General features: G+C 42.0%; 1 long non-coding RNA gene across 1 annotated transcript; it reads right to left on the reverse strand.

Annotated features, from left to right (window-relative positions):
• Positions 1-2555: 2555 nt before the first annotated feature.
• On the reverse strand, positions 2556-4565 carry LOC121027373 (uncharacterized). Its single transcript, XR_005788693.1, has 3 exons — positions 4220-4565; positions 3601-3717; positions 2556-2603 (listed from the first exon to the last, which is right to left on the reverse strand). It is a non-coding gene; the product is annotated as an uncharacterized LOC121027373 (long non-coding RNA).
• Between the last annotated feature and the right edge of the window lie 5908 nt (positions 4566-10473).

The raw sequence follows: 10473 nt of genomic DNA on the forward strand, positions 1-10473 counted from the left end.
GTTAAGAAAAGGGAACAGAAACAACACATGGCCAAGAACATTCCGAAAGAAGGAAAGACACTGCTGGTGCAACACTACTCGTCACCACTGGCCATTCACTCCCACACAACGCAATTTTTGACACCAAAAGTGCCATGAAAAACCTCTGAGGACCCTCGCATCTTTGTACCACTTGCTCAAGATTCAAAGTGGTAGAGTATCTGATGGGTCAAGCTGTGGTCAAACACCTATGCTAGCTGCCAGAGATGAGGAAAAGAAATATCTGCCCCACTTTGGCATCCATAGATTGAGACAGGGAGGGCCCTTTGTTCCATCTCTTTGGGGATTTTCTCTTAAAGTAGTAAAGTTGTTTGGATGCTGCAGAAAAACAACAACAAGACAAATAACCACACCCCACAGTCAGATTAACTGTTAGGAGAAAAACATTCCCATAGGTGCAATGAGAATAGATTTTGGCTAAGTGCTCTCTCTCAATTAGTGTTAGAGTAGGTTGCAGTAATATATCTAATTGTCTATGTCTATAACTAATATATATATCAACATTTCAACAGCATAGAACAACGTAGCCAACAAGAAGATGATTTCTTCTTCATTTAATAGTCCAGGGTGAGAGTTTGGGATAGCAGTGAAGCTCGGGGATCCAAGCTCTGTCTTCGACACATAGCTTGTAAGGTCATGATGGATATTGAAGTCCCAGGAAGCCAAAAGAGGGAGAATAAAGGAGTAGTCATGTGTAGAGATTTTATAAACCGGTCAAAATGGTGGCACGTCACTTCTGCTCGCATTTCATTGGAGAGATCTTGATTGCATGGCCTCACTTACCAACAAAAGAATCTGGGAAAATGGCCTGGCTGTGTGCCCAAAAGAGGGGAGAATAGATATTAGTGGTCAGTTATTGGTTTTTGCCATAAATTCTGCCCAAGCCACTCAGGATTCAAATCCAGCTGAGTAGGCTCATCTAGTCATAGTTTACCAAATTTTACTATAATAAAACAGATAATAAACATTATAGGTTTTAAGGCCATTTGTTCTCTGTAGCAACGACTCAATTCTGCCCATGTAATACAAAAGCAGCCATAGAATATTAAAAAAAAATGTGGGGGTGGCTGTGTTATAATAAAACTTTATTTACAAAAATAGGCAGCAGGAAGTTTGTGGCCTACAGGCCATAGTTTGTTGACCCCTGATATAATCAATTCTACTGTGAGCATTGTTCTCCTTGAGAGAGATAGATGCAAAACTAAAGCTGATGAGTTTTTCATTTGCTTTGTCAACCAGCAACATTTTGTCTCTGTCCCAGTGTCTTCCCCCCTGTCCCCTACTTCACCTTCTGCATTTACTCATTTCTCATCAAAGTTCTTTTTGGTCTCCATCTGGGTTAGTCCACCATTCTTTTTTGTCACTACCACTTATTCTCCATGGACCATGGTCCTGTTCATTTGAAAGGTGAAATAGGCCTTTATACATAACAACTCGTTTATATTTGCCTTTCTTTTGCCTCTTTAACTAAGCAAGATATCATTTGCCTCCTTCCCTTCAGTTGCAAAGATTTATCCAGGGTCCTCTTCTTGTCATGGCCCATAACACCTTCCATGTGGCCTTTGTTGCCTACCACAGTCATTTCCATGACTCTAATCTATGAACAAGAAGCCATGTATTTGGTACAAAGGTTGCAATGAGCTTAGTTGGGAGGCAGTTCTCCATGGTTCTCTCCCTTTTCTTTATATCTCAGGAACAGAGGTATTGATGACCTTTCGTTTAGACTATTTTTTCAAGGATGATGTTATACTGACAATGTCTCCCTTGACTGCAAAGGTTGGGTAAGTTTGTTCCCAATGTATCAATGTAGCCTATTATAAAGCATTTGGATTTCTTAAGTTCAATGTTCTGTAACACAACACACTCGTTGTTCTATAGGAAACAGAGCTTGGGAACCTGTACAATGCTAATACTACTGCTTTTGCTATAAGCGATCAACTATTCTTTGTCTCTGACTCAGGGATCTCATGTCTTCTGCTGGCATCGATGAAACTGTGGCAGGCCAACTTGGTAGCTGGTAAATAGGGTGGAATCTCAGCTCCTTCACTATTCTTGACAGACTACATGTTTCTAAGAATGGAGAAATATGGTAAATAAACTGGACTCGAAATTAATGTATGGTAGAGCAGAGCAGAGCTATGCCAGGTTACATTTAAAAAGGTGGCCAGGGGGCGCCTGGGTGGCGCAGTCGGTTAAGCGTCCGACTTCAGCCAGGTCACGATCTCGCGGTCGTGAGTTCGAGCCCCGCGTCAGGCTCTGGGCTGATGGCTCGGAGCCTGGAGCCTGTTTCTGATTCTGTGTCTCCCTCTCTATCTGCCCCTCCCCCGTTCATGCTCTGTCTCTCTCTGTCCCAAAAATAAATAAATGTTGAAAAAAAATCTTTTTTTTAATAAAAAGGTAGCCAGGGGCGTCTGGGTCCAACTTTGGTTCAGGTCATGATCTCGCGGTCTGTGAGTTTGAGCCCCGCATCAGGTTCTGTGCTGACAGCTCAGAGCCTGGAGCCTGCTTCGGATTCTGTGTGTCCCCCTCTCTCTGCCCCTCCCCTCTTCACATTCTGTGTCTGTCTCTCAAAAAAAATTAAATAAACATTAAAAATAAATAAAAATAAAAAGGGAAGCTAATGTCAAGCCATGACTCCACCCCTTTGTAAACTTCCATGAATGTAAAGTGGTAAGGGTAATATTAGATAACTTTGAATTTTCTCTGTTTAAAGAAATATGTAAATCACTTCCAAATGTCAGTGCTATAACTATTATTAGTGATAATTTACTCACAATGTACCTTTCAACCATGTCACAGTTCTAAGGCCAAGAAGAATTGACATAGAATATATCTGGTCTAGTATGGGCAGCTTTGAACAGGCACTGCATCAATAGAGAGAGAATTCTATATGCTGTAAAAGCAATAGGATGTAGAAAAGATGAGGCAAATTGCCCCCTGCCATTCTGCTTTACTGTCAATAAATATTGAGCTCTATCTGTGTGAAAAACCACTGTGTTTGGCACCAGGATAGGAGGTGGGGATAGAGAAGACCTTATTAAGGAATTCGTGATTAGAGAACCAAAAATCACATCATTTTAAGAAGTGGAATAACCCAAAGTCATATTGGTTTGACATGAATGAAATGTTTGCAGGAGGCCCTGGGGTTATATGGGGACAGATTTTGATATGACATAAAGGTATGTGAGAGCTACCTGGGGTTAAAGGGCAAAGGTTCTAGAGGAGCCGAGTTTTGGAGCAGTATTCTGGAATGTTGGAAAGACATACATCTTAAAAGGAAAGTAGATGGCATTTGGGGCAGTATCAGTCCTCATCAGTAGCACAAAGGCAAAAATGAGAGTCAAGCAGTAGCATAGTCAGGGAGAACCATGACTAACTGGAACATAAGGTGACCTGCGCCCAAGTCTTGTTCTGTTAGTAACTAGCCATCTGAGTCAGCCACTCTTAGCCTGTCTTTATCTGAAAATAAGGGAGTGAGTAAATTAGATGGTCTTTCTAAAGAAACTCTTTAATTCTATAATTGGCTTTGGGGGAAGCAAGAAGCATGTTAACGTGACAGACCTGAGTGTTAATGTTGAGTTGTAATGAAAATTAGATTTGAAAGATGGGCTGAGCAATTGGCAGTCAGTGAAGACGCTTGTATCGGATGTCAGGATCAATAGGGAGTCACCGCTGGTCCTTGAACAAAAATGACAAGATTAAAATATCGGTGGAATGCAATCAAAGAATATTGCCCAAGAGGGCTTTCAAAATAACTACGGTCAATCCTAGACTGTTTTTTCAAGCGTCTTATAAAAGTTACATTTCCATCTACCCAAATAAGGGTAGTGGTAATTACACTATCAATTAAATAGTTTATCCTGCACCTGTTGAAAAATTGGAAGTATTAGTTGCCTGCACAGTACAATAGAAGTGTTTGTGATGCAAAATTATTAAAATATGAAATAGATGAATCCTACATATTATTTAAGGTGCTTCCTAATCTAGGGTACTTAAAGCTGGTTGCTATATGTTTCTGAATGGTAACTGATTGGCATTGCTCTAATTATGGTTCACAAGCCAGAATTTAACCCTATTTTTAAAAGTCCATGTGCCTATTGCCATATCAAGAAACAAATACATTTTCTTATTCTGTTCCATTGTCTCATCTTCGACATTGCATCTTACCACAGTCAATTACCTCCATGAGGACACCAGAACGTCTGTAGATGCTCTCATTTTCCTAATCAATCATGGACCAGTTTAGGAGTCTGAATGTTCATTGCAGTGTGGAGAGTCCCTTGGTAGCTTATCTCATGCCTTGAATAAAAGCAAAAAGGGCCAGTTGACGCCCTGAATCTAACAGCATCTATTCCTAGAAAGGCTGGAACTTCTTGGAAATGCAGAGCAGGTCAGGCTGGCCTCAGTCATCTGAGGCTGTCATGCAAACCCCCCTAGCCTCTGGAAGATTCTTTGGAAGTAAAGACAATATACAGATTCCTAAAATTCTTTTGTGGAAGGGCACCTGGGTGGCTCAGTGGTTGAGCGTCCAACTTCGGCTTGGGTCATGATCTCACAGTTCATGAGTTCGAGCCCCACGTCAGGCTCTGTGCTGACAGCTCAGAGCCTAGAGCCTGCTTCAGATCCTGTATCTCCCTCTCTCTCTGCCGCTTCCCCACTCACGCTCTGTATCTCTCTTGCTCTCAAAAATAAAGAAACATTAAAAAAATTTTCTATAAATAAATAAATAAGTAAATAAAATTCATTTGCGGATACACAAACTAGAATACAGCTTTAAAGCTAGAATAAACAAACATTTACCAAGTGCTTCTAAAAGACCAGTTTCTTTCATGATATTATTTATTTTTATTGAGATATAATTGACATATAACATTAATTGTAGGTCACCATCACCACACATAGTTACACATTTTTTTCCTTGTTATGAGAACATTTAAGGTCTACTCTCTTAGCAACTTTCAAATATATAATACAGTACTATTAACTATAATAGTCATGTTGAACATTATGCCCTCAGGATTTATTAATTTTGTAACTGGAAAGTTTGTGCTTTTGACCACCTTCACACATTTTGCCCACCTCCAACCCTTGCCTCTGTCAAGCACCAATCTATTCTCTGTATCTGAGCTGTGTTTTTTGTTTTGTTTTAGGGAGGGATGTGTTTTTCTTCTTTTGTTTTTGTTTTTATTTAGATTCAACACATAAGTGAGACCATACAGTATTTGTCTTTCTCTGTCTGACTGATTTCACTTAGCATAATGCCCTCAAGGTCCATCCATGTTGTTGCAAATAGCAAGATTTGAATAATATTCCCTATGATATACATTATCTCTCTCTCTCTCTCTCTCTCTCTCTTGTTTTAAATATTTCTTTTAGAGAGAGCGAGAGCATGAGCAGGGTAGGGGCAGAGAAAGAGGGAGAGACAGAAAAAATCTCAAGCAGGTTCCCTGCTGCCAGCACAGAGCCCAATGAGGGGCTTGAACTCATGAACCATGAGATCATGACCTGAGCTGAAATTGAGTCAGGAACTTAACTGACTGAGCCACCCAGGAGACCCATATTACATTTCTTTATCCATTCATCTGAAGACAGACACTTAGGCTGCTTCCATATTCACAATAGTATCTTAACTCTCACATCAAACCTCATTTCCAGGATGCCTGGGTGGCTCCGTTGGTTGAGCGCCTGACTCTTGATTTCGGCTCATGTCATGATCCCAGTGTCATGGGATCAAGCCCTGAGTCTGGCTTCGTGTTGAGCATAGAGCCTGCTTAAGATTCTGTCTCTCAGGGGTGCCTGGGTGGCGCAGTCGGTTAAGCGTCCGACTTCAGCCAGGTCACGATCTCGCGGTCCGGGAGTTCGAGCCCCGCGTCAGGCTCTGGGCTGATGGCTCAGAGCCTGGAGCCTGTTTCCAATTCTGTGTCTCCCTCTCTCTCTGCCCCTCCCCCATTGATGCTCTGTCTCTCTCTGTCCCAAAAATAAATAAACGTTGAAAAAAAACATTTAAAAAAAAAAAAGATTCTGTCTCTCCCTCTGCCTCTGCCCCTCTCCCTCACCCTTGTACTCTCTCTCTCTCAAAAATAAAAAACAAAAACAAAAAACAAATAAAAAAATAAAAAGAAATAAAACAAAAAAACCTCATTTCCTACAGATGATGAAGATCAAGATATGCTTTGCAAGATGTGGGAAAACTATCTGAGCTATAGTATTAAGTCAAGGATATAGGAAGAAGAAGTAAAAGAGAAGGTTTAAAGGAGGATTTAAAGGGGTGCGGGTGGGTGAGGATTGCTCTAGTAGAAAAGATGTTTTGTAAGGCTTCTTTCAAAGAAATCTTCTCCGGCCTGTCAAAGCTTATATTCAAACTATTTACTTAAAAGAAAATACATAGCTCTGGTTCCAGGGTGACTGTGTGTTTTCCCCCCATGAATATAGAGCCCAGATTAGTGTCCTTTGTGGATTAAAAGTAGCTTCAGTGCTGCTCAGATCTGGTGGGATTTTGTGGAGAGATCGAAACTGTAGGATTTACCCCTAATTTGTGAAATCAGTATGGCTATTCAGATTTCTCTGCAGCCTAAACTGCATTGATAAATTAGAGAGGGAGGAGGAGATGGTGATATTGTCAAAGAAAGGGAGCAGAATGAGGAACAAGTTCCATCATCAATACTTTCCCTCTAGAAAGAAATTCAGATTTTTCTTCAGTTCTCTGAACCTTTGATTAGCCTCCAAAATGAGCCATTTAAAAAGCCGGGGCTAATGTTAACATTCTCCTCAAGAAACCATCCCGAGTAATTCTGAATATTTTCCACCTACATGATGTATCTACCCTTTGCCAATCTAAAAATGGTATGAAATAAGAAGTGGGTGGGTTTATTGTCATTTTTTTCCTCCATGAGCTTTTCTGGTCAAGTTGTACTCCTGACCTTCTGGCCTCTACAGCTTTCCTTTAGAGAGCAATACGTTTTTAGAAGAATGTCCTTCTAAAATCATCCCATTGGTAAAACTTAGAATCACAACTGGAGGCAGAATGGCTTTCCGGATTGGAAAACGGGCTGGTTCCCAGGGAGTGTTACAGATGAGAGCCCACATGGAAAAGTCTCAAGAGAAAATGAGAGGTGAAGAAGTGGAGACGTTGAAGCCAGACCACCATTCTGAGGAGTTTTTCCATAAAGGGAACAGGAGTTAAGGGGTCAGAACTAGAAAGGGTTATGACATTAGGGGAGGTTGATCTCTGAGGATCAGAGATCTATGCCCATGAGGATCACAGAGCTACCGAGGGGCTGTGTTCATTTTAAGCTACAGCCTTTTGGTCCCAAACACACTCTTCTATACTTCACTTTTTCAAATTTGGGTTTGAGACTCTGCAAACCATATATTTTTTCATTTCTGATTGCCCTTTGTTAAGTTCTGCCCTTAGGGGACTCAAGAGGGAGTCTGGAGGACTGGAGGAGGAGGAAGATCCACACCCCCTCCCCTCTCTAACTGTTCCCATCAGCACCTTCCAGCAATGCACCCTGGCAGTAGCTGCTCCCGGTAGCAGCAATTATTTCCAATACCTGTGTGGTTTTCCCCCCTCTGCTCCTAAAATCAGTGTCGTTGCATCCCCTTACGGATATCAGAACCCTGCAGATGATACCCCCTCCTCTGTGGTCTGAGTCTGCACCTTGCAGGGCACCAGCGCCAGCAGCAGCTGAGTCGTCCCCTTCTCAGGAGTCTCTGTGGGGGCCCCTCCCTCAAGCTTCTGACTTCAAAAGCTCCCAGGCCTTTCGTTTTTTTGCCCCCAACCCAAGGAACTGCAGCTCCTTCTGGAAGCTTGGTGTTTCCACAGTGTTCCTTTTTTTAGGCTTTTCCATCTTTCAATAATATTTAATAGCGTCCCTAAAGTAAATTATCTGTGTCAGAATAGCTTGGTGGTTTGTGTGTTCTTGCCTGAACGCCGCCACAGAGTCAGAGTCGGGGTTGCAAACCAGGACTGACCCAGGTCAAAGCCCACAAACCTCCCTGCTATACTATGCTCCCTTGCCTGTAAAAAGGTCCACATTTTATTATTTTTAAAAATGGTTTAACAAAATGTAAGTGAGGACTTCCTCTCCATAGAGCTAGAGTCTTTCTGATACATGTCCTAACAATGTTCCAGCCCTTTCCCTCGCCTCTGTATTTCTCCATCCTCATCCTTACCACCACTTGACCTTCCTTCATGTCCCAAATCTTCTGTGGTAATGTCATTTCCTCCTAGTGCTTGCTTTTCTGGGGCACACTTCCATATGGGAAGCCACTGCTCTTTGTAATTCAAGGCCCTGATTCTGAACCCCCTGTTCTACGACTGGTCTGTGAGTAGAGTGTTGGTGTTCTAACCACAGGGTAGGGTAACCCATGCCCTGGCCTGAAATTCACAGTCTTGCAAAGAGCACTAAATTGAGTGTTATAATCCAGTCTCTGCTTAGAAGGGGGCTCAATCTTATATAAAATTAACAGCATCTCTCTGGCCTCAGTTTCCTCAACTGCAAAGTCAAAGTCACAGGAGATGATCGCCGAGACTCTTAAAACATCAACATGTTTCACAGCCGAAACCCTTAGATATATGAGGCTTCCAGAACTTGCCCCGTCTCTTAGCTGTCTTCTTGATCCTGGACTTTGCAGCTAATGGACTGTTACTCGATTTCCTAAAATAATATAAAATTCTATTGAATGGGTAACAGTCCTTTGATTTACCCTAAAGCTTTCACCAGCCCATAGAAACCTTGCAATGTAATCTTTTCCATTCCCACTTTGGCTCCTTCCTGAAAAGTCTTTAAATTGTGTCTTTAGCTCACTGAACTCTAATTACTTTCTTCCTTTCCTTCATCACTGCTTAACCTCCTTCATCCTTGGTTTCTCTTTTTAACTCATCCAGCATCCTCCTCTAAAGAGCCACTTTTTTCCTCCCTCAATTTCTTACCTGTAACCACACGCATTACAAAAGTTTCCTCAACATCTTAGGGAATGTGGTTGTTAACCCCCATCTCGCTGCTGGGCCTTCCTTTCGGGAAAGGATGCCTGACAAGGGCTTCTGCAAATGCACGTGAGGCCACTGCAAAGTGTCTGTACCAAACACCTGAGAAGTGAAATCAGATCCCAGCTCCCTCACTTATCAGGTGGCTGTAAGGACTTGGAAAGCGACTTAATGTCCTCGGCCTAGAGTGTTCTTATCTAGATACAGTAATATCTACCACAGACACTTATCCAACCGTTTGTGAGATAATGGTATACGAAAGGCTATTTAGTAAGCCCTCAGTGATACTAGTTAAAAATCTTTATCCTCTCCTTAACCCATCATTTTGTACTTGCTCTTGCATGCCATGTAATTTCTGACCCGCAGTTCCTTGTAAATGATGTTTCCTTCTATTCCACCGTCCTTTGTGCCATCTCTCCCTCCTCCATTTTCTCTCCTCCCCTTCCTCCTAGTTTTCCACCCAATACTTATTCAATTCTATTCTTTAAGAAGCAACTCATGGGGCGCCTGGGTGGCTCAATTGGTTAAGCGTCCGACTTCGGCTCAGGTCACGATCTCATGGTCTTTGAGTTCGAGCCCCACGTCAGGCTCTGGGCTGATGGCTCAGAGGCTGGAGCCTGCTTCCGATTCTGTGTCTCCCTCTCTCTCTGCCCCTCCCCTGTTCATGCTCTGTCTCTCTCTGTCTCAAAAAGAAATAAACGTTAAAAAAAAAATTTTTTTTAAAAAAAGAAGCAACTCAGCATGTCTCTGGAAATGGATTCCCTGTGTTCTCCAACCCACTACCCAGACTAAATGGCCCTTCCTCCATGCTCCCACAGCCCTTTGGGGATGCCCATCCTTTCTGTGTGTCTGTTGGTTTACTCCTTAGTCTTCTGCATGCAACTCACTTCTTTGTGGACAGAGACTGCTTTATCTTTATGTCCTCAAAATCTAGCGGAGGATATAGTAGGCTCTCAAAACATGCTACAGGAAGAAAATAATAGTTCTTCAGAGTTCACAGTTTCGGCCTCAGTATTTGCTTTCCTTCTTTAAGCAATAATTTTTTGCCACTCAGGACTCAAACTGTGGGGCCTTTGTAGGTACAAAAAAAAAAAAAAAAATCACATTCAGCCAGAAGAGAAACAGCAAGAAAGAATATGTATCACTGCATCTCATTAAGTAGAAAATATCCTAAGGGGAATATAGGAGAGAAAGAACTGCATTGTAAAGGCACGGAGGAGACCCCCAAAGAAGCTTTTGTTATTATTGTTATTATAATTAATGGAAAGGAATTTGGCAGGATCCCCCAATTTTCAGGGACAAGGGAAAGCCATGGGACCAATAGTAGTAGTGGATCAGCACCTTCATTTCCATCATGCTGTTCAGCCAGCCAGTAAAAGTACATCAAATATACATAGGCACCGCGGGGAAAGGAAACCAACTTGTGGTCAGTGAATTCTAAAGGA

Source organism: Herpailurus yagouaroundi, unplaced genomic scaffold (genome assembly GCF_014898765.1).
Source record: "Herpailurus yagouaroundi ecotype Mexico unplaced genomic scaffold, PumYag 77, whole genome shotgun sequence".
In the NCBI taxonomy this organism is placed as follows: Eukaryota; Metazoa; Chordata; class Mammalia; order Carnivora; family Felidae; genus Herpailurus; species Herpailurus yagouaroundi.